This window comes from Vipera ursinii (assembly GCF_947247035.1).
Source record: "Vipera ursinii genome assembly, chromosome: 4".
Classification (NCBI taxonomy): Eukaryota; Metazoa; Chordata; class Lepidosauria; order Squamata; family Viperidae; genus Vipera; species Vipera ursinii.
Window position 1 is genome coordinate 33479364 of NC_139514.1, and position 25706 is coordinate 33505069.

Consider the following 25706-nt stretch of genomic DNA (forward strand, 5'->3'; position numbering starts at 1 on the left):
AGGGTACCCTTTGCCCTTAAAGAAAAAATTGAAACCGAACTAGATCGCCTCATAGGACTGGGGGTGCTTGAGCCAACAGAGGGGGGAACCTGGGAGACCCCTATTGTCACCCCAATCAAACCTAATGGTGAGATCAGAGTGTGCGCAGACTATAAGGCGACAGTCAACTTAGCCCTCAGCCCCCATGCTTACCCGGTGCCAGCGGTAAGGGACGTATTTGCTTCCATCCGCTCTGGCGCCATTTTCGCCAAACTTGATCTCACGCAGGCATATTTGCAACTGCCTGTCACTGACGACACCGCGGAAGCTCAGACTATTGTCACCCACCGCGGTGCCTTTAAAGTTAAAAGGCTCCAATTCGGCATATCGGCAGCCCCGGGTATCTTCCAGGGTATCATGGAGAAGACCCTGAAGGGAATACCCGGGGTCTGCCCCTATTTCGACGATGTTCTCATCGCCGGGGAAAATGAAACTAGTCTAGCGGACAGGCTGTCAGCTGTGCTGAGCCGGCTTAGAGAAGCCGGCCTCAAACTTAAGCGGGAAAAGTGCTCTATTGGAGTCACATCTACAGAATTCCTAGGGTACAAAATTGATAGCCAGGGCATTCACCCCACCACAGAAAAACTAAAGGCTATTCAAACCGCACCCAGCCCTAGGAATAAGCAAGAGCTTCAATCCTTTTTAGGACTATTAAACTTTTACCATGCCTTCATCCCCCATAAAGCCACTATTGCGGAACCTCTGCATAGGCTCCTGGACAAGGGCACAGCTTGGTCCTGGACCAAGGAACAAGAAAATAGTTTCCAATCGTTAAAAAAGATTATTTGTCACAGCTCAACTATTACCCTTTTCAGAGAAGACACCCCAATATGCATCGCTTGTGATGCCTCTCCTTATGGAATCGGGGCTGTGTTAAGTCACTTATTCAAGGACGGTACACAAAGACCCATAGCATTCTATTCACGCACTCTGACCAAAGCTGAAAGAAACTACGCACAAATAGACAGAGAAGCCCTAGCGATAGTAGCAGGGGTCAAAAAATTTCACGACTACTTGTATGGAAGACCATTTACTATAATTACAGATCACAAACCCCTGCTAGGCATATTCACCTGGAATAAAACTACTCCCCAAATTCTCTCTCCCAGAATATTACGATGGTCAACATTCTTAGCAGCCTATTCCTATCAACTAATACATAAGCCAGGTAAAGAATTGGGACACGCTGACTGCCTCAGCAGACTACCCATGAAAAACATAGACGCAGACCCAGCCCCTGCCGGACAGATTTTAGCAATCTCCCAACTTCCAGAATGCCCCTTGACTGCAAACATTATAGCCAGTAATTCAGCTAAAGATAAAATACTTACCAGAATCCTCAAATGGGCCACAACAGGGTGGCCAGCAAAAAACCCACAACCTCAATTCCAAACATATTTTAACAGAAAAAATGAAATCTCAACACATAGAGGATGCCTGCTGTGGGGAAATAGAGTCATCATACCAGAGAAAAACATAGACCAAACATTACACATTTTACATGAAGGACACCCAGGCATTGTAAAAATGAAGGCGATGGCTAGAAGTTATGTCTGGTGGCCAGGCATAGATAAACAAATAGAAAAGTATGTGGGTGGGTGTTATACCTGTCAAGCGACCAGGAACGAGCCACCCCAAGCGCCAATCCATAAATGGGAAACTACAAGGAACCCTTGGTCACGTATACATATAGATTTTGCTGGACCTATCCAGGGCCAAAGTTTCTTAATTGTAGTGGACAGCCATTCTAAATGGCTGGAAGTCACTCCCCTTAGAAAAACAACGTCCGAAGCCACTATTCAAGCCTTACGAAAAATATTCGCTACACACGGCCTCCCAGATACCATAGTTTCAGACAACGGACCTCAATTCACCTCTCGTGAATTTCAGATGTTCGCTATGAAGAATTGTATTAGGCTGGTCACGTCGGCGCCGTTCCACCCATCGTCGAACGGGATGGCTGAGATTATGGTACGGTCCACAAAGGAAGCTTTAAAAAAATTCATTAAAGGGAACTGGCAGAGGCGTCTCAGCCAGTTCCTCTTCTCACAACACACAACCCCTTGCACAACAACAGGCAAATCACCGGCTGAATTAAGATGGAGGAGGCGGCTGATAACAAGACTCGACAGAATGCACCCTGACACATGTCCAGAAGAAAAAGAGCACCCCCACCCCACCCGCACACTCAACCCGGGTCAATTGATATGGGCACGGTCATACACAGATAAGAACAAGTGGGTCCAAGGGACAGTAATAAAACAAACGGGACCCATCTCATACCTTATAGCCACGCAAGCACATGGCAACATACGCCGCCATATTGACCAGCTCAGACCCAGACAACCACCACACAATTCTGACCAACCTGACAATACCGAGATACAACCCCCACCGGAAATGCTGCCTATCCCAAACCAGGAAGAGGAACAGCAAAACGAACAACCAGAACCAGACCAGCCGCCACCCCTTCGCCGCTCAAACAGGAATCGAAGACCACCCACCTACCTAAAAGACTATCAGTGGGCAGGTTCAAACATCCAAGACGGAAGAAACGCACCAGGGGAGGGGTAAGGGGTGTGTTATATGTGTAAACAGTTCAATAATACTCCATCGACAAAGTGTATAAATTAAAAAGCCGTCTGACAGGAAAAACACGCGGGAACTTTGACAGCTGTCAAAGTTCCCCGCACAGCGCAGGCGCCACCACTGACAGCTCGTGGCTGTCAAACTCCGGACCATGAGGAAGCCTGAGCTGTCAAAGCGTCCACCGCACAGCGCAGGCGCAACCACTGACAGCTCGCGGCTGTCAAAACACCAACCATGCGGAAGCCGGAGCTGTCAAGAGAAGACGGCGCGGATTGGTCCCTGTCTGACACGGCGCCAAAATAACCACCTCTGATTGGTCCGCACTTCCAGCTGCCGGCTATAAAAGCCGGACAAGTTATTCCATGTTTGCCTTGCTCTTAATAAACCTGTTGTTAACTGGCCTGTCGTCCTGAGTGGTCCTTAGGCTACTTCAACTTCCCTATACAGTATTAGCTAATTTAGTCCCTGATCCGCATAATACTTTACTTGCCCAATTTCACATTCTCCCACTGAGGTCAATTAATATTAAGCATCCACTTTAATGCTGCATGTAGTATCGTACCTGTCTGATGATATTTGGACAATATTTCATATCTGGGTCAAGTTTTATACACACCAGTAGTGAGCCAATTAAGCCTTAAATCTTTTAGAAAGGAAAATGTACTCACTGAAATATAATGCATGCCTTAGGTCAGCAGTTTTTAAACCTTATACTTTAAGGGACATTTGCCACTTCAAGGTCACCTATATAATATTGGGCATGGAATCCTTGCCTATTGAAGACAATCTCACACCATAACCTATGTATTTATATAAATTCAGTGCATCATGATGTATAGGCCATGCCAAACCCTTTTTTTGTCCTAAAACTGCTGAAGCTTCCTCAAGCTGCTGTTGCTTAAAGTTTCTTAATGACATTGTTCAGTCTTTCAGTGGGAAACACATGAAATCATTTGTAACATTTAAAGTGGACTTCGTAAAGATCACATGTACATACACAAATATATTCAAAGAAACCCAGAATTCTTTTGTCTATAAAAAAAGGAGTCATGTGCTTGATATGGCCTTCCCCATATTGCATTTTAATCCCAATGACTGTGTCTTCACCCATCTCTCCTCAAAATGTCAAATAAAGCATAAAGGTAAAGGTAAAGGTTCCCCCACACATGCGTGCTAGTCATTTCCAACTCTAGGGGCCGGTGCTCATCTCTGTTTCAAAGCCAAAGCTTGTCCGAGGACGTCTCCGTGGTCATGTGGCCGGCATGACTAGACACCAAAGGTGCACGGAACGCTGTTACCTTCCCACTGTAGTGGTCCCTATTTTTCTACTTGCATTTTTACGTGCTTTCGAACTGCTAGGTTGGCAGAAACTGGGATGAGTAACAGGCGCTCACTCTGTTACGCGGCACTTGGGATTCGACCCGCCAAACTGCCAACCTTCTGATTGACAAGCTCAGCATCCTAACCCACTGAGCCACCGCATCCCTCAAATAAAGCATACCATTATCAAAAGATTCTCCACTCTTGTTCTTTGATATATTATCCTAGATTTAAAACTACAATATAGAACTTGATGATTTGGGAGAAACATGTGTACATATATTTATTTATCTAGTTTAGGATACTGCAGTAGAAGTCTTGCAGACAACTTGTCTGCCATTATGGAGCATCTATTTGAATACAAAGCATAGCCAAATCTTCACACATGGACTGAATAATTAGTAGTTAGTAGTCTAAGACAACCAACTGGCAAAAATATATAGTTGCCCAGTTCCTTACTACCCACTGCTGAATTCCCATTGCTTTCTGTGTACTATCTAAGGCATTTCTGTAGAACACAGTTCATTTATAAAAGTAAAAAAAAAATGAATAGAAAACAGTTGCTATAGGGTGTGCCATACGTTTCCACATGGAATGCAAGCTGAACAAAAGTGCCAGCTGTGCTCTTCTACAGAAGACAATTTCAAAATAACAAGAGTGATGAATAGTAAGGATTGTAGCCAGCAGTAAATGACATTTTCTAGGGAAAAGAGGCTCAGTCAGCAGCCTACATTTTGCTCTTTAGATTTTATTGTCTGAAATGTGTAATTCCAGAAAAAGAGAAAAGTCAATATATTAGCCAACATTTTCCGTGATAATCAATTGTGGCTCAGTCTAGAACCAAGATAATTTACATTATTAGATGAAATGTTACCTCAAAACTGTAAGTCTGAAGTGGTATTCTGATGAATCCATTTCAAAGGAACTTAAATCAATATTATACACTGAAAAATTCAAAAGAATGAGACAAGTAGATTATAGATATTTATATAAATATATAATTATCAAAACTAAAATTACAGTAATCAGATTTAAATAATTGTTATTTCAGAGAACAATTTTGTACATTATCATATAAATACCGTTAATTATCAGTAGAAGTATTACGGTAAATCAGATTATTAAAAACATAGTAAATTCATGGAAACTCAGGATGCAAAAAGATCTTGACAAACTTGAACAATGGGCCTTATCCAACAAAATGAGTTTCAATGTGGAGACAAGCAAAGTTTTACATTTAGGCAGGAAAAATCAAATGTACAAGTACAGATTGAGCAAGACCTGGCTCAAAAACAAAGCTATGAGAGGAACCTTGGAGTCCTAGTGCACGATCACTTGACTTTGAGCCAGCAGTGTGCAGCAGCAACCAAAAAAGCTAATGCAATCCTGGGTTGTATAAACAGAGGCATAGAATCAAGATCACATGAACTATTAGTACCACTTTATAAAATCCTAGTAAGACCATACTGGAATACTGCAGCCAATTTTGGTCACTATATCACAAAAAAGATGTTGAGAGTTTGGAAAAAATTCAGAGAAGAGCAACCAAGATGATCAAAGGCCTGGAGACTAAAACATATGAAGAATGGTTGCAGGACTTGGGTTTGGCTAGTCTAAAGAAAAGGAGAAATAGGGGAGATATGATAGCAGTATTCTAGTATTTGAGGGTCTGCCACAAAGAAGGGGGGGGGTCACATTATTCACCAAAGCACCAGAGGGAAGGAAGAGAAACAATGGTTGGAAACTGATCAAAGAGGGAAGCAACCTGGAATTAAGGAGAAACTTCCTGACAGTGAGGACAATTAACCAATGGAACAGCTTGCCTCCAGAAATCATGGGTGCTCCATCACTGGAGATTTTTAAGAAGAGACTAGACAGTCACTTGTCTGGGATGGTATAGGTTCTCCTGCTTGAGCAGGGGGCTGGACTAGAAGACCTCCAAGGTCCTTTCCAGTTCTACTCTATTCTATTCTATTGTAGTCATTAACTTGATTAATTTTCAAATGATAACCCAAACTACTTAAGAATATTTTTTGTCTTTCTTTTTTCCTTATTTCTTTATTCATTTAGTATGCATTTGTAACGTGCATAGAGATATGATTTCTGTGTTAATATTGCATCTGTTAGAGGAAAAAGAAAAGCAAGAGGAGAAAATGTCAATAGACCATGAAGCAAACCCCACATCTTACAGTTGTCAAATCTCAGACAGAATTTGTGATTATTTGAGATTATTTTGACAATCTTACTTTGTTGTGCATTTTTTGTTCTTTCTAATGTGTAAATGTAAATGAATTTTAAATCAAGAGTGTAAATATTGTTGTTGTTGTTGTTAGCTGCGAAGTCATGTCCAAACCACCGCAACCCTATGGACAATGTTCCTCCAGGCCTTCCTGTCCTCTACCATCTTCTGGAGTCCATTTAAGCTCATGCCTACTGCTTCAGTGACTCCATCCAGCCACCTCATTCTCTGTCGTCCCCTTCTTCTATTGCCCTCAATCTTTCCCAGCATTAGGCTTTTCTCCAGTCAGTCCTTCCTTCTCATTAGGTGGCCAAAGTATTTGAGTTTTAGCTTTAGGATCTGGCCTTCTAAAGAGCAGTCAGGGTTGATCTCCTCTAGGACTGACCAGTTTGATCATCTTGCAGTCCAAGGCACTCGCAGGAGTCTTCTCCAGCACCAGAGTTCAAAGGCCTCAATTCTTTGGTGCTCGGCCTTTTTTATGGTCCAACGTTCACTGCCATACATTGCAACTGGGAAGACCATAGCCTTGACTATACACACTTTTGTTGACAGGGTGATGTCTCTGCTTTTTAGAGTGCTGTCTAGATTTGCCATGGCTTTCTTCCTGAGGAGCAAGCATCTTTTAATTTTTTGGCTACAGTCCCCATCTGCAGTGATCTTGGAGCCCAGGAAAATAAAATCTGACACTACCTCCATTTCTTCCCCATCTATTTGCCAGGAATTGAGAGGGCTGGATGCCATGATCTTGGTTTTCTTAATGTTAAGTTTCAACCCAACTTTTGCACTCTCCTTCTTCACCCACAACAAGAGGCTCTTTAGTTCTTCTTCACTTTCTGCCATTAGAGTGGTATCATCTGCATATCTGAGGTTGTTGATATTTCTTCAGACAATCTTAATTCCAACTTTTTATTCATCTAGCCCTGCCTTTCTCATGATGTGCTCTGCATATAAATTAAATAGGCAGGGCGACAGTATACAGCCTTGCTGTACTCCTTTCCCAATTTTGAACCAATCAGTGGTTCCGTGTCCAGTTCTCACTGTTGCTTCTTGGCCCACATATAGGTTTCTCAAGAGACAAATAAGATGGTCTGGTACACCCATCTCTTTAAGAATTTGCCACAGTTTGTTATGATCCACACAATCAAAGGCTTTACCATAGTCAATGAAGCAGAAGTAGATGTTTTTCTGGAACTCTCTAGCTTTCTCCATGATCCAGCGTATGTTGGCAATTTGATCTCTAGTTCCTCTGCCTCTTTGAAATCCTGCCTGTACTTCTGGTAGCTCTCGATCCACATACTGCTGGAGTCTAGCTTGTATGATTTTAAGCATAACTTTACTAGCATGAGAGGTGAGTGCAATGGTGCGATAGTTTCAACATTCTTTGGCACTGCCTTTCTTTGGAATTGGAATGTAAATTGATCTTTTCCAATCCTGTGGCCACTGTTGAGTTTTCTAAATTTGCTGGCAAATTGAATGTAGCACTTTTACTGCATCGTCTTTTAAGATTTTGAATAGCTCAGCTGAAATACTGTCACCTCCACTAGCTTTGTTGTTGCTCAGCTTTTCTAAGGCCCACTTCACTTCACATTATAGGATGTCTGGCTCGAGGTCAGTGACTGCCTCATTATGATTATCAGGGACGTTAAGCTCATTCTTGGATAGTTCTTCTGTGTAATTTTGCCACCTCTTCTTAATCTCTTCTGCCTCTGTTAGGTCCCTGCCATTTTGGTCCTTTATCATGCCCATTTTAGCATGAAACACTCCCTTCATCTCTCCAATTTTCTTGAAAAGATCTCTGGTCCTCCCTATTCTATTGTTTTCTTCAATTTCTTTGCACTGTTCATTTAAGAAGGCATTCTTATCTCTTCTAGCTATTCTCTGGAATTCTGCATTCAATTGGGTGTATCTTTCTTTTACTCCCTTGCCTTTTGCTTCCCTCCTTTCCTCAGCTATTTGCAAAGCTTCCTCAGACAGCCATTTTGCTTTCTTGCATGTCTTTTTCTTTGGGATGGTTTTGGTTGCTACCTGTTGTACAATGTTGTGAACCTCTGTCCCTAGTTCTTCAGGCACTCTGTCTATCAGATCTAATTCCTTAAATCTATTTGTCACCTCTATTGTATATTCAACAGGGATATGATTTAATTCATACCAGAGTGGCCTAGTGCTTTTCCCTAATTTCTTCAGTTTAAGCCTAAACTTTGCAATGAGAAGCTCATGGTCTGAGCCACAGTCAGCTCCTGGTCTTGTTTTTACTGACTTTATAGAGCTTCTCCATCTTTGGCTGCAGAACATACAGTCAATCTGATTTCTGTGTTGACCGTCTGGTGATGTCCATGTGTAGAGCCGTCTCTTGGGTTGTTGGAAAAGAGTGTTTGCTATCACCATCGTATTCTCTTGACAAAATTCTATCAGCCTGTGCCCTGCTTCATTTTGTACTCCAAGGCCAAACTTTCCTGTTATTCTGCTTATCTTTTGGCTTCCTACTTTAGCATTCCAATCCCCCATGATGATAAGGACATCATTTTTGGGTGTTAGTTCTATAAGGTGCTGTAGGGCTTCATAGAACCAGTCAATTTTATCCTCTTCAGACCGGTGGTTGGGGCATAGACTTGGACTATTGTGCTATTGAATGGTTTGCCTTGGATTCGAACTGAGATCATTCTGTCATTTTGAGGATTGTATCCCAGTATTGCTTTTCCTACTCTTTTATTGACTATGAAGGTTACTCCATTTTTTCTGAGGGATTCTTACCCGCAGTAGTATACCTGATGGTGATCTGAATTAAATTAACCCATTCCTGTCCATTTTAGTTCGCTGATACCTAAGATGTCGATGTTCAGTCTTGTCATCTCTTGTTTGACCACGTCCAGCTTGCCTTGATTCATGGATCTTACATTCCAGGTTCCTATCCTTACAGCATCGGACTTTCCTTTCACCACCAGAGACATCCACAGCTGAGAGTCCTTTCGGCTTTGGCCCAGTCACTCCATTCTTTCTGGCGCTACTAGTACTAGCCCTCTACTCTTCCCCAGTAGCATATTGGACGCCTTCCAACCTGAGGGGCTCATCTTCCAGCATCATATCGTTTTGCCTTTTGGTACTGTCCATAGGGTTTTCATGGCAAAGATACTGGAGTGGGTTGCCATTTCCTTCTCCAGTGGATCACGTTTTGTCAGAACTCTCTGCTATGACCTTTCCGTCTTGGGTGGGCCTGCACAGCATAGCTCATAGCTTCATTGAATTACACAAGCCCCTTTGCCATGATAAGGCAGTAATCCATGAAGGGGAGTGTAAACATAAGTGAACATTAACAGAATCTTGCAAATCTGAAGGTACAAATCTCCCATTTCCACTTTTAACTTTCTGATTAATTATTGTAGGTGCTTTCTAAGTTTCTTTCCCTGACCGCTAAGCCCTTCTGGACTACACCTTCCCTTTTCTGATTGTTTCATAGACAGCATTTCTTTCCCGTGCCTCCTGTAATGTAGTTCAGTAGTTCCCTCGGGTAAGTATTTGGGATACTGCAAACAAAATTTCAATTGGCAATGAATTCTGAATGTTGCTGGCAGTTTTGAGCAAATCAGAACTTCTCACAACAGGTTTACAAAGTAGCTTGGCCTGCAATTCTGAGCACATATTCCATATAGAAAGCTCCTTTTTGTGCCATGAGATTTATTTCTGAATAAACACACATAGGGAATTGGTTATAAATCCAAGGTCTCAGCTCCTTGAATACATTCAATAGTATATAGAAGATGCATATTTCTCAACTATTCCCAAACATTCATGTTGAATTATTCCCTAAGAGAAAAGTACTCATTCATCCAAGAATATCTCCTATTCTTAGATTTATGCATACTACTCATTCATCCAAGGATATATCCAGTTTTTAGATTTATGTTTCTGAACATGATGAAATATGAAAAAAGAAATGGTCCTTTGATCTTTATGATGAAATTAAAAGTTCTATGAATATGATTACAAGTAATGTACATGAATATGATCCATTGAAAATGATCTAAAATTAATTTAATAAGTGAATGTATTGAAGGAAATTGTGCCCAAAGAACTTTACATTATGTTAGCTTATTTTATTATTAATATAAGATTAAAACTACTGTTTATTTTGATTAAATTCCAAAGAATGTCTGCCAAATTCTTGTAAGAAAGACAGACATTGCTATGTTCAGGTTTTCTGGGGAGAAAATGTATTTCAGTTTAAGCTAAGCTTTCCCAAAATAGAAGAATCAGAGATTTCACCTATAAAATATTGAATGTGACAATGACCTATTGTCCAAGAAAATCAAAACAGCTTTTCATTACCTAACCCCACTTCATATAATTATAATTTTACAACTTCTAATTATGTAATCATAGTAATTGCCTTTTAATCACATCCTAAGTGTATGTTGAACAAGTGTGGTTTCATCTGGCATGGATAATCACATGGAAGGAAATATAGGTGTGGATTGAATTATATATGAAAGGACTAAAGTGTATATCAGAAAAAGAATCCTTAAAGTTGTTGGGAAGGAATAAAAGTTGGAATCCATAGGTTGTGAGAGTTCCATGTTAAGCTTCACTGATAATGGAGGAATCACTGATGAATTTTGAGAAAAAGTTGTACAACATTCTGAAATGAATGTGATCCAGCGATAATTGGAGATTCAATGAATAGGAACAAGACCAAAAAAATATTTTAAAAAGATTTGGACCATTTGAAACCCCAAGAATGAATGAGAATCAGAGTATGAGAAAAATTGCTTAGACACAGATCTATTTCAAATTCTGTATATGCTTTAAGCATGTGTGTATGTGTATACAGATATGGCAAAAAAGGAATATAAATTTAAAAGTATGTTTTATGTTAAAAGAAAATGAGAGATTGGTGATGGATAAAAGAACAATGAAAAGTTGTGAATGTGGCATGGATAATTCTTGGTGGTATCAGAAGCAAATCAACACGAAACAAAATAAAAGAAGTAGAATGAATACAAGTAGAAAATAATTATTCAGAGGTCACTGCAAATAATGCAATCAAAAAGAGCAGGAAACAGTTATGATTAAAAGAAGCAAAGACAATAGCATTTTTTTTCTAGAATAATATTTCAAAGTGAGTGGAAAGGGCTAAGCAAGGGACCTTCAGAAGAAGGAATAGGACTAAAAAAAGAAGAAATATGAAAACATTGAGATGTGGAGGGAGCTGTTCATATTCACTCAGCAGCCAAATGAAGATTGGTGGCTGAATACATTAAGAACAGAGTAGTATGTGATTAACAAAAGCATTTCTGAGATGAAATGGAATAGTTAATAGTCCAGTATAATCAAGGCATAAAACAGAAATGTGCTATCTTTAATATAATTATGAATAAATGTATAATGAATGCTTATGAGTATTTTGGCTGAAATCTGAATATGTCTGCACTTTTTATATGGTGATGATTCTCTGATAAAGGAAACTGAGACATCTCTCACTGCAGGCGAGGGAACAATAAAGGCCAAAGATGGGAATGAACTGAATGATTAGAAGCAATCAAAAATAAATGGAAAGAATACACTGTGGAAAATAGAGAAGGAATAATGTATATATTTAAAACATTGTGAGCCACAATACTACTACATGAATTTGATTAAACTGAGCATGGTATATTTATGTTTAAGTAGTAATACTCTCACTATGTGAAAGTTAGTAAAATAGTCTTGATAAAGATAAACTAGATCTGTTAGTATATATATATATGGCCTGCTTACATGTACTTTCTGCTTGCTTTGGATTTAAACCATGCTTTTGTGCTGATCACTTTACTATACTAATGTTAATTATGTTAATGTTAATTATCGCAATATATATATATATATATATATATATATATATATATATATATATATATATATTGCGATAATTAACATTAACATAATTAACATTAGTATAAAGAAGGCAGGGTGCAAGGCAAAATCAGACTTGCAGTTTTGGTTACTATAGCCATTCCCAATAAAAGGAATGTCAGGCTCCTAGTAAAAATAGTGCTAATCTCAGTGCTGGGGCTGACACATAGCACATGAAAAAAAAACCTGCTAAAACTAAAATGGCATTCTAAAGGTCTTGGCTAACTTAGCACCAAGACAAAAATTCCAGACTATATATATATATATATATATATAGTTTAAAAAAGAGGAACAAACAGCCACATGCTTCTCCCAGAAGAAGGAAGCAGAAGCCACCAGCCTGATGATGACGGATGGGATTCCGTCGAAACGTCGCCCCTACACTTTTAGTTCTACGTGGGGAAAAACCCGAATAACCAAAGATCCACATACGAACACCCGCGAAAACCTCAGAAAACAAATATATATATATATATTTGTTTAGATATATATGTAGATCTAGAGTCTCGGGTTTCTTCCCGCGTTCCTTTCATCTTCAGAAAGTTGTGGCGACGTTTCGACGAAATCCCATCCGTCATCATCAGGCCGGAGAAAACATATATATATATATATATATATATATATATATATATATATATATATATATATATATATATGCAAATTATTCAAATTGCTAATAAAGAATTTGGGAGGCTAAGATGATCATTTCGAACTATTTATGTTCTCATCAGTTAGTCATACCCTTTATCTGAGATTCGAACCCGGGCTGATTATATATCAGGCAGTGTTTTAACCTCCTGAGCCACGGGTTCCTTCTCTCTTATATTAGCTGGAAGGCAAGGCAAATGTATGTTTAAGTATTTGTCAAGGCTTTTTGAATGGACCTTGCTAATTAACTCTTTCATTCCTGTTTTGGCCCGGCTCAGGGCTTATCCACAGGAACTAGTCAACTTATGACACCTCATTATTTGTGCAAATTATTCAAATTGCTAATAAAGAATTTGGGAGGCTAAGATGATCATTTCGAACTATTTATGTTCTCATCAGTTAGTCATACCCTTTATCTGAGATTCGAATGAAAGAGTTAATTAGCAAGGTCCATTCAAAAAGCCTTGACAAATACTTAAACATACATTTGCCTTGCCTTCCAGCTAATATAAGAGAGAAGGAACCCGTGGCTCAGGAGGTTAAAACACTGCCTGATATATAATCAGCCCGGGTTCGAATCTCAGATAAAGGGTATGACTAACTGATGAGAACATAAATAGTTCGAAATGATCATCTTAGCCTCCCAAATTCTTTATTAGCAATTTGAATAATTTGCACAAATAATGAGCTGTCATAAGTTGACTAGTTCCTGTGGATAAGCCCTGAGCCGGGCCAAAACAGGAATGAAAGAGTTAATTAGCAAGGTCCATTCAAAAAGCCTTGACAAATACTTAAACATAATATATATATATATATATATATATATATATATATATATATATATATATATATATATATATATATATATATATATATATATATATATATATATAATGTATATATAATGAATGGCTGGTAACATCTGTGTTCATCCCAGTCCCCAAGATGGGTGATCCATGCAACTGTTAATACAACTGTACAACCCCCTGATATCACATCCTAGCAGATGTTTGTTTAAAAACCTAATCACAATGATGGAAAAAGAGCTGCCTGCAAAACAGGCTGATTTCACAGGAAGAAAGACAACATTGCAAATGCTGTCTGCTGGATTGTGAAGCAAACATGTGAATTTGTGTATATTTATGCTTCATTGACTATAGCAAAGCCTTTGAGTACATTAAACACTCAGGAAAAAAATATTCCAGAACACTTGATTAAGTTAATAAAATGCTTATACAATAATCAGGAAGAGTAACTTTGGAGATACAGACTGGTTCATGGCTGAGTCAGATATGAAGCAGTGTGCAGCATCACTGTTACTCAATTTCTATAGAGAGAAAACTTAACTTATACACAGATTCAAAAATACCCTGCAGCATGTACAGTATGATGAGAAAAGAATGGATACACTTTAAGACATATCAGTTGTGGTAAAGTGTTAGTAGATAGCTTGCAAGAATTTATACTTTCTTTTAAAAAATGAAAATGATTGTGGTTAAATGTGTGCTCTCACCTACTTCATTATTTGGAAGTGAGAGTTGGAAAATGCAGTGTCTGCCCTTTGGAACACAGTAGCTAAGATTAGATTAGTCCAGCCCTGCCCGCCTTACAGAACACTTTCAAGACCTGGAAGACTTTCCATGCATGGGGGCCAGAAGGTTACTTGAGCCTGTGAAGGTATTATTGTTGGCTCATTCTCAGCAGTCATTTTCTGCTTTTCTGATTTTATTGCATGCTTTTTTATTATTTTTGCTACTAGTTATTGATGTTTTAAACTGTGTTAGCCACCCAGAATCACTCTGTAAGATGGACAGCCATATAAATCAAATCATAAATAAATACCTTGGCTGAAATGAAGTTGAATGAAATGTGAGAAGCTTATGTGGTAAAATGAGAGATATGGTTGAGAATATTTCTATAATGAATAAAAATTGAATGGCCGGTACAGAAGAATTATATTGAGGAGGTTTGTTCAAATAGAGAGAAGGAATGTCAGGTGGAAGTTTAAATAAATTTAAAAAGATAATGTATGAAGGACTGTATGGATATAATGAATGTACAGTCACTTTTCATGCAAGATAAGAAAAGTATGAAGAAGGATAACAAATGTATTACTATAAGAAGGGTAATGAATATATAATTATACAATGTATAACTATTGGTATAACTAGTTTTAACTAGTTTTCCTTTTCCTTCCTTCCTTCCTTCCTTCCTTCCTTCCTTCCTTCCTTCCTTCCTTCCTTCCTTCCTTCCTTCCTTTCTGTATTTCTGTATTTCTTTATTTCAGACTTATTATTTTGTTAACTTAGTATTTCTCACTCCTTTATGTGATGTGTATAATACTGCTTATTCCAAAAGAAAATAACCCCTTTTGTAAGTACGTATGCCCTTTAATGTATTATAGTGCTGGCAACTTTCTTAGCCAGTAATTAATTAACAGGCATTGAAATAAATGTCAAAAGAAAGTACATGTTTGAACTTTTGTGCAAACTCAAAAGTATTTGATTATGGTATATTTCTGCTCTGACTGAAAACGTCTATATAAAACTGATTTGTATCACAGTAAAATTTAATTACAGCTGACTCTCAGAATCAGATACTTAAATTATATAATCTGGAGATTTGAAACAGATTCTTCCCTGATCACTCACTTACTTTTTTCTGTGTGGGGAAAAGTAATCTGGGATAGATATTTTCATCTGGGATAGATGATTTCTTTTACTTTGTCATTGTCACTTACTCCAAAAGCAGTGAAATAAACTAGGCAATGGAATAGGAATGTGGAAATATGTTTTTAAAAAAAAGAATGTGGAGAATGAAAGGAACCCAGGAGTTCGAGTAGCTGAACATTTTATGAGTAAAATAATATCGTTGGAGACTAGTAAATGATTAGGAATTGTTTACAGTTTTATTTACATTATACTGATGTAATCATATTCATTTTTCCTAGTACTGGGCTAAACTATTTTCTAAGTTTGGGAAAAAATGGTTTTGATTTTATATTCCTATTTTTCAATCTGAGAGAGTGCAGTCTTTCACTTCATGTACAGCCACTATCCTTACAAAAAGTGAGGATGATTTTCTATTACTTTATACCTGATGTAGAGGCAACCATTTTCTAATGGTAATTGATTGGGCAGGGTGCATTTTCTATCTATTAGTACTTCAAATTTCTTCTCTTTTTTAAAATTTAGTTTCCCAATATTACAATAGTATCTTTAAAAAGCAATGTGGTGTCTGGGTTACAATAGTTCCATTTCAGACAAATACATATTATTACAAATCTCCAAATTGTTGTAACCAAAACTTCCTCTCTCTTTTTTCCTTTAATACATACTATCTCTTATCTAAATTAACATACTTCTCATTGCTATCCATCAGTCATTTAATGGTTTTCTTATATTTATCAATACTTTAGTATATTTTATTTTTTAACATTCCATCTTTAAAACATCAAACACCTTATATATTTTTCTAGCTTTAATTTTATATTGATATTAAAATTAAACGTTTAAAATTTCTCATTTTCATATTGCTAAATAACCTCCATTCCCTTTACACAATTTTCTCCAATACCTAGTAATTTAATACACTTCTTATTTATCTCATTTCCATATCAATATTAGTAGTACAATATTAGAATAGTAGTCATTAGAATACAAATTGCAAGGAGAAGAAAGAGGAGGAGGACAATATAATATTCTTGTTTCTCATTTATAGTTTCCACATACTGTATTAAAAATTAACCAAAATTTCTTCCATTTCAACATTTAATACATCCTCTCATGTCACTACATCCAAGTATATTAGTTATATTCTATCATTTTTAACATATATACATCTTAATCCATATCATTTAAGGAACTCAATATTTCAATGTTAGTATTCATACATCTGTGTTTTATTTTTATTTTTTTTTTAATTTGTCAGTATTTTTATCTACTCATCAAAACAATCTCTCCCCGTGGGCCTGACACTACAAGGGGCGTTCAGGGACTGGACTAGAACTTAAGGCGTCCACCCACCCACACGGCTCTGTGCCCACACAGACACGGGAGCGGCGGTCCCAACGACCAGCTGGGTGTCAGCCTCTAAAGGTACAGGCCAAACAACCAGTTGTTCCGTGGGCCCCACACTCTCAGACTCGGTTGCCACCTGCTCTGTGGGCTCCGGAAGAGTTCCAGCTGTTCGTCGCCTCCTGAGGCCGGCAGCCAGCTGCTTCACACGTCTGGGTTCCGGCGCTCTGACGATCAGCTGTTCCAGGACTCTCCGTCGTGCTTGCATCAGAGGGACCTGAGGAAGGCCCCACAGATGCTCAAAAGGACACCCCAGACTGCCCAGTCACACAAGGACCCCAACAGTTGCTGCTGGAGGTAGCCGCTGGAGGCCCGACTATAGATAGGCCTACGTTGGGAGGGCGCATGGTCGGCCGAGAGGGGTCCTGGTGGGACAGGTCTGTCTATGATGGTGCCTGTACTCTGATGAGGCCTTGTGACCATTGGCCATTATTGGGAACACCGGATGGTCCGGAGCCGGGCCTTGGCAAACACTCATTGTGGGATGTGTGGAAGAGTTTATCAGAGCTACATGGGGCTGAGGGTGACGTAGTGGGGTATGGAGGGATGGCTACACAATGGGCATTTAGGGTTAGGATTGGGAGGGGGCTGGGGGATAACATGACGTACTTACTTCACGGCAGATGGGTCACAGGGGAGCACGGGCGCGAGTACACATGAGGGGATGGAAAGAGGACAGGGGTTTAATAGGTGCCAGCGAGATGCTGGCTTGATTTGGGGAGGGTGGGGCTGAGGCGTGTATCGGCATAAAGCAGGCGTTGGGGCATGTGGTTTCCAATGCTGACTTTGCATTTACTTTGGAGTTCGAGAATAAAGGAACCATCGTTGTCAACCGTACCATGACTCATCGACTGATTTCTCATCGGGGACGGTTTGACACTCTTGTAATCCAAGTACAATCTGTCTATTTTAATATTATCTATTTCAGGCCTCTTAAGAATGTCCATATTTCTTCCATCTTATTCTTCCTTTCTTACTTTGCCATGTCATTTTTCGCTTCTTTGCCTCAGGATCATCAAAGCATTCTTGTGTTGTTTTGTCATATTGAAGTGGCCCTCCAGTCTCCAATTTTGAAGGATTGAGGAGTCTGTTAACAGCACCAAATCTTCTCATTATTTTCGCCTCTTGATATAATTGTCCTGGTCTGAATAGATTTTTTTTCCACCTTTTTTCCATTATAATCTTCAAAAGTCTGTATTTGTTGAATATTTAATTCTTCTGCCAATGTATTTGATTGTTCAATTTCTTCTGTTAAGTTCTGTCCCAATAAAATATTAGAAGTAGTCACAGTTTGAGTTTGTTTGTTCAAGATGCTTTCTAGTTCTTTTCCAAAAGCTCTTATTTCATCACCAGCTGAAGAAAGGAACTGATAAGTTTGGTAAGATATTTTCCACATAGCATAGATTTGTTTTTGAAACTCTTCCATAGTGAAGTTTCACATCTGGTGTTCAAGGTCAATCCTATCTTGTTTTTCCTAAACACTTTCTTGATTTTTTTAAAGAGAAAGTCAGATTGCAATTTCAGATTTAGCCACTGGGTGTCCCCCAAGTACTTTGAAAATACTTTTCTTTTAGTCCGTTTCTTTTTTCAACTTTTTTTTAAACACCCCCCGGGCTTGTTCGCTGCTTATTTGAAGGGAAGGTTGAATTCTCCTCTCCCTCTCCACAGGGGGGAAGGTACTTAGCAGCTTATTTAGGTGAAAAGAAGAAGATTAAGGTATAAGAGAGGAATCTTACCCCCATCTCTTCCATGCTGCTTTAATGTTGCCTGATGGTAAGTTTGACTTCAGCTGTCTGCAGCCTAGTAACTGGCCATATTACTATGGCCAGTCTTTCGTCCGCCAGTATGAAGGGAATGCAGGCACTAACGGGGGGGTTGCAGCTCCCCCGTGTTTCTGCAAAAGCCCCTTCTATCTGGTCGCCCCTCCAAGGCAGCTCTTTGGCCCTTTTAGGACACCCCAGTGATGCGAAACTGGACGTGGAAAACGAGAGCTGTCCTCCAGACGTCTATGTCGGCTGACTTGGCAAACCAGAAGCCTAGTACTTCAATTTTCTGTAACTTTCTTTTCTAAGATTGGAGAAAATGTTACTACACTGAGGAAATTGGAGGAATGGTAAAATTGTCCTCAGTATTTGGCAAAAAGTTAAATTTGAACTGTTTTATTTGCCAAGTAATTATATGTACATTATAGTATCTTAACACATTGCAGCATAAGGTAATAAATGTGACAATAATGCTACTATAATTCACATATTAAATGTATGTGAATGCTGTTTTATTTACAGTGCTGGATTAGCAAAAAAAAAAATTATGTCCTACACAAATTATAAAGCCCTGTATTACTTATCTTGTAAGCAAACTAACATAGAGGCCTGATGTAGATTAGTAATAATAGAACTCCATATTATTTAACAGTGACTGCAGATCTAAATTACAAGCCTTATTTCCTAAAACATAAACCGTAAATTTGTTTTTGTGCATGCATATCGTTAGATACTGGTTTCATTGCTTGATTGACGAGACGAGGCAAGTGAGTTCAGCAAGAATCATTCTTTATTTGGTTGCAGGAACTGAACTGAGAAACAAGGCTGCGAATGCAGCAATTTATACCCTGGCCTCTAGGCGGCAGCCAATAAGTTTAAAGCAACCTATTGCCGTCCTAGAATGGTGGCGCTGGAGACAGGTTGTCTGAGGAGCTGGGAGCCGTTAGCCAGCTTCCCTGCTTGAGCAACCTTCCAGAAATTAACCCCACATGATATTCTTAAGCAAGACAAAGCCCAATACATTATACATATCATCCCAGTATATGGTTTGTATGTTTTAGACAGTTTTCCTCTGTCATGAATACATACTCATGTATACAGGACCTAAAGCCACAATATTAAATATTTAAAGGGAAATGCATCAGCCCAATGAGATTTTTCAGAGTTTTTTCAATGTGTTTGTTTTCTTCCATATAGCCTACAAATGATTCATAATATCTTCTGTGGCAAGCAAAAGTAACCCAGCACTGTGACTTCTTGCTTATGGCTCATATAAGCCTACAACAGGTTGTTGGTTCCATTACTGAATGCTGAATGTCCCTGTCTGTACCTGTTATTAATAATGGCCCTGGGCCATTCTGGTTATTATGGCCAAAAGAAAAAGTTAGTAAAAGTAAAATCCATCATTTTATTTTAAATTTTTATTTCTCTTCACTTATTTCCACTCCCACTGAAAATAAATGTGGTGAAATAAAGACATTTACCAGAGGCAAGACAGAGGAACATGTCATATAATGTGACATTTCTTATGCAATGTGTGCATTGTGAGAGAAGGCGAGCTTTTTAAAAAAAAGGTTTTTAGTGATTCATTCAAAACCTAAAATATGTTGAAGGTACCCTTTTCCCTTTTCTAATCTTTTCTGCCAAATGTTTAAAAATAACATACTTATAGATATTTCCTCCCCCCCAAAAAAAAAAAGATGTGAAGAGAAAAACTCTCACGGAGAATGCTGTATCACACTTGGCAGTCAGAGAATTCTGAAAGGTTGATGAGAGGAAAGTAGGAAAAAGCGAAAGAAACTAAAGAGGTGAATATTTGCTGAAAGGATGGTTTTAAAAGATTTTTTGTGGGGTTTTTTCCTGCTTTGTTGTTAAACAGAAACTAATTCCTACTATGCTAAAAGTGGCTTGCCTGCTTCTTTTTCTGTAAAGGTAAAGGTAAAGGTTCCCCTGCACATGCGTGCTAGTCATTTCCGACTCTAGGGGCCGGTGCTCATCTCCATTTCAAAGCCGAAGAGCCAGTGCTTCTCAGAAGACGTCTCTGTGGTCATGTGGCCGGCATGACTAGACGCCAAAGGCGCACAGAACACTGTTTTTACTGTACATTTCTTTTTCTGTACATTGTAATAATATGACATACTGACTAGTAGTTCACTGTTTTCAAATTCAGTATTTTAAATTAGATCTCTCCTATAGTATAAACAGGTAGTATTTAATTCTTCACAAGATCTATATGAAATGTAAGATCTTTGTTTTGTTAATGTCCTCATCTCAGCAAGGGTCATGCTGGCATAATTTGCCATTGATTACTATTAGAAGGATTTCTGCTCAATCATATACAGATTGAAACATTCACTCACATCAGTATCTGCATGGTATGAGAAAAGACCATTTGATCATCTTCACTGTGCAATGGTGTCATTAACTGGCATAATGAATGAATGATGATGGTGATGATGATGATGATTACTATTACTATCCTGAATCAGTCCAGGGTGGGTTGGTAGACAAATGTTTCTTGATTTCCCAGCTAAGGATAAGAAAGAATCTCTATCAAAGTTACTTAGATCAGGGGTCCCCAACCCCCAATTCACTGATCAGTATTGGTCCATGGCCCAATGGGAACTGGGCCGTGTAAGGGGCAGGCAAGCATGCAAAGCTCCATTTGTGCATGCACAGGATTAAGTTGTGCACACAAAACCATACCCTCCTCCCATTTCTGCTACCACTGCCAATCCACATAGCTGGAAAAGTTGGGGAGCGCTGACTTAGATAACACCTGTGCCTAAGAGAGGACTAGCCCAGAACTCTAATAATTATGCCATACTGACTCTCTCTCTCTCTCTCTCTCTCTCTCTCTCTGTCTCTGTGTGTGTGTGTGTGTGTGTGTGTGTTTGTTTGTGTGTTGGTCATATTTGTATCTGAAACAAGATTATAGCAGTATTATTTATTTATTTCTTCATTTATTTTTATGTGCCGCCCATTCAGCAATGACTCTATATATACTTAGTAAATACATAAAATCAATGTTACATAAAATCAGGTGCAGAGGAGAATATGATTTTAATTTCCTTTAAAATCAAGAACTCTATCTTTAATTACTGTTTCTCAGTATTCCTGTTACTTCCACTTCCTCAACTATAATAAGTTTTCTACTTAATAAAAATTAAGAATAGAATCAAGAATCAAGGTGCTGGTGATGACCTATAAAGCCCTACATGGCTTGAGTCCGGGATATCTGAGGGAACACCTGCTGCCGGCATCAAGTTCCCTTCGTCCAGTGCGCTCCCACAGGGAGGGTCTTCTCAGGGTGCCACCGGTAAGAGATTGCAGGCAGGTAACACCCAGGGATAGGGCCTTCTCAGTGGGGGCGCCTGCCCTTTGGAACCAGCTGCCAGTGGAGCTGAGGACTGCCCCCGACCTCCGTTCATTCCGCCGGGGCCTGAAGACCTGGCTCTTCGAGCTCTCTGGCCCAGGCTGAGGATTAATTTATTTTAATTGGGGTTTTATTTATACAGGGATAAATTTAATCTTTTTTTAAACTTGGTTTTTAACTTTTGTATTTTTGGTTTTTAATTACCCTGTAAACCGCCCTGAGTCCTCCGGGAAAGGGCGGTATAGAAATGTAATAAAATAAAATAAAATAAATAAATATCTAATTCTTTAAAACCTTTTTTCCCTTTGAAAGAAAAAGATGTTAGGAAAACAAGTCAAATATTCAAACTATCAACATTTTATATAGTTTGTGAATGTATTTGAGGCCTAAATAAATAAAACTATTAAGTACCATATAAGCACATAACTGCACACTTTTCCAAAATAAAATATAGCATTGAAATAACCACTAATAATCTTTTATTTCCTGAGATATAATAAATATTTTTTTCTTTAAGGCTAAAAATAGAACTTACGATTATGTTTTGTCTAATTGACTTTCAGCATCTTAGAAAGTGTATTAAAAAGTGTATCTACCACTTTTATTAGGTCAAAAAAAATTGAAAGGCAAAGGATGACAATTTAAATACAAATCCAAGCTAAATCATCAAACCTCTCATACATAAAAGGCTAAAGTACTGCACTAAGACTGGGAATAGTCAAGTACAAAGTCCTACTTATTTTGCAATGGTTATTGTAAATTATTGATATTGTGTGCATTGGAAGATAAGGAAAAATATGCTATTATAACTACCATAAATAAACTGTGATACTTGTTCAATAAACAAATCATTAAAGTAACAAATAAGATATCAGGCTATGATAAAACCTTAGGGGAAAATACACAGTGTACAGTATTAAAAATTAATCAAATGCAAATAGGACTTTGTCCTACATCTTCCTTCTCTGACTTTTTCCTTGCCTGTTCTGACTATATACTATAAATTGCACATCTTTCTTCCTTCTGCTCAGTTCCTCATCCTGGGTGAAATCTCTTGCTATTCCTCCAATTTAAATAACAACTCTTCTAAATAACGAGGATGGGACAGTAGCTTTCCTATAACTTCACAACATTGTATTTTGATGTTAAACAATTTAAATATACAACTACATTTAACTATATAAGGACCGTTTGCACTTTTAAATGGCTTCTGCTCATTAAAAGCAAAATTGACAATTATACTGAACCTTTCTTAATGCCTAAAAATAAGATCCCTGTTGTAATACAGCCTGGTGTGAAATATGAATCGTAGTTTATGTTATCTTCTCTTGTTTAGACATCATATTGCATGTTGAGAAGGGGCTGTCTGAATTCTGTTTTCTTCCCCCTAATTAGAAGGTGACTTATTGGCATCATTTCAAAAGCAAAGCTACATATCCTGGAACTTGTTGACAGCCAAAAATGCAAAGCTTTCTTCATTAGCATATGGCTTAAGAAAAACAACTTGAAAAAAGGAATTTTCATTTAGAAATGTTGGTGACTCTAAAAACAAATGCTTGGTGCTTTGAGATTATTGATCAGATTTTCTGATTATGTCATTAGTCATGGACAAGGGATACTGTTCCTGAAGTTAATGCATTTTCACAGTTTTGACAGTTTTTTTTTAATTTTATTTTTTTAATTCCTTTCATCTGCACATATGTAACTGAAAAGAGACTACCACTACAAAGTAGGTTAGAGTAAAAGCCAGACACAATCATTTATTTTTATCGATTGGTGGATATGGTTATTGTTTTTAATTTGCACCAAGACTGTTTTAATGTTGTCTTATATTGCATAAATCACAAAGAGAGTTCTTTAAAAAACAAATGTGGGATATAAGTGTGATAAATAAATAAATAAATAAATAAATAAATAAATAAATAAATAAATAAATAAATAAATAAATAACATGATAACTTATGGTATAGTAAAACATGAGGTTCTTTTTAAACATATTTATTTTGTTTGTCAAGAAGAATAAAACACAAAACATAAAAATTAACATCCAACACTGATACTTCCTGTGTACAAAAAAAGGGGGGCGCAAATGTCAAATATATCTAACATTGAACATAATAAATCTAATTTTAAAAAATCCTTGATAGGTTTTCCTCCCATACATAATGGATCTATAAATAGTTATAAGCTTTCCCATCCTATCTAATAATCAAATTGATCCAACATCTAGTCATTATATATATATATATATATATATATATATATATATATATATATATATATATATATATACACACATATACATATACATATACATATACATATACATATACATATACATATACATATACATATACATATACATATACATATACATATATATATATATATATATATATATATATATATATATATATATATATATATATATATATATGAAGTCAACATGTTAGTCCAATCTTCAAATCCCTCTGTTAACCATCTGTTATTGTAAAATGTGATTTTCTTGATAAAACACCAGTTTTGTTTTGTTTTATTACTTCTATTTTATTACTTCTGTGGTGGGTCTTATTACAGGTGGGGATGAGACAGCATATAGGGCGGAGGTACAAAAACTATCCATATGGTGTAGTAACAACAACTTGCACCTAAACATTGGCAAGATGAAAAAGATGGTGTTAGACTTCTGGAGAAAAAAGGAGGAACCTGCCCCACTTTACATCGGGGAGGACTGTGTGGAGAGAGTTTTCTCCTTTAAATTTCTGGGAGTCTACCTCTGTGAAGATCTGACCTGGAAAGTTAACACAACCCAGGTGGCTAGAAAGGTCCAACAGAGGCTTCACTTTCTTAGGGTCTTGCAGAATAACAGGGTAGAACAACGGCTAATGACCCTCTTTTACCGGTCTACTATAGAGAGCATCCTCTCGTATGGTATTGTGGTTTGGTATGCTGGTCTGACAGCCGCGGACAGGAAAGTATTACAGAGGGTAGTGAGCACAGCACAAGACATTGTGGGCTGTCCCCTGACACCACTGGATGACATTGCCAGGGCTCATTGCCTTGGAAGAGTGAGGAAGATTCTCAGGGATGACTCACACCCTGGACGGTATCTCTTTACTCTCCTACCATCCGGTAGGAGATATAGGAGTATAGCTAGCTGTACCAACAGGCTGAAAAATAGCTTTTATCCGTGGGCTGTTAGGCTTTTAAATGGGTTATAATCTCTGTGAACCTATGCAGAATTGACTTGGGAGGCCGATGTGTGGTGTCGTTGGTTCACATGGTGTGGTAGGATGGAGGGTTTGTTGTCACTGTGTGTTGGGGGGAGAGAGCACGGGGGGAGGCTCTGCTAATCTCAATGTACACATGTTGTACTTTGACAATAAAGGTTTATTATTTATTATTTACTTTTACTTTGCACTCCAAAACCATAAAGTTACTAAAACTAAGAAATTTACACAATTGTATCCTGAAGTAGTGAAATTTCTAAAATTATTAGACGATTGAGCTTCTAGTAGTGATAGTAATTACAGTAAATGTTTTTTTTCCATAAATATCCAGAGTCCAATAGCTAGTGTAGCAGATGTTGTCCTCTACCAGACTGACATGAGAATGAGTTAGGAGAATTATTAAGTCAACTCACCATGTCCCTTATAGGACCAATGTCAAAGCATATGACAGAGTGTTTCTCTTACTTCCAATAAGCAGTGTCTGAGGGTCTGTGGTACAGCAATTTTAAGAAACCCATCTTCTAGCTGCAATGATGGCAA

The 25706-nt window shown here is 38.0% G+C and overlaps 1 long non-coding RNA gene across 1 annotated transcript; it reads right to left on the bottom strand.

Moving 5' to 3' along the window:
- Positions 1 to 21503: 21503 nt before the first annotated feature.
- Positions 21504 to 22375, bottom strand: LOC310640638. Its single transcript, XR_014492577.1, has 2 exons — positions 22231 to 22375; positions 21504 to 21764 (listed from the first exon to the last, which is right to left on the bottom strand). It is a non-coding gene; the product is annotated as an uncharacterized lncRNA (long non-coding RNA).
- Between the last annotated feature and the right edge of the window lie 3331 nt (positions 22376 to 25706).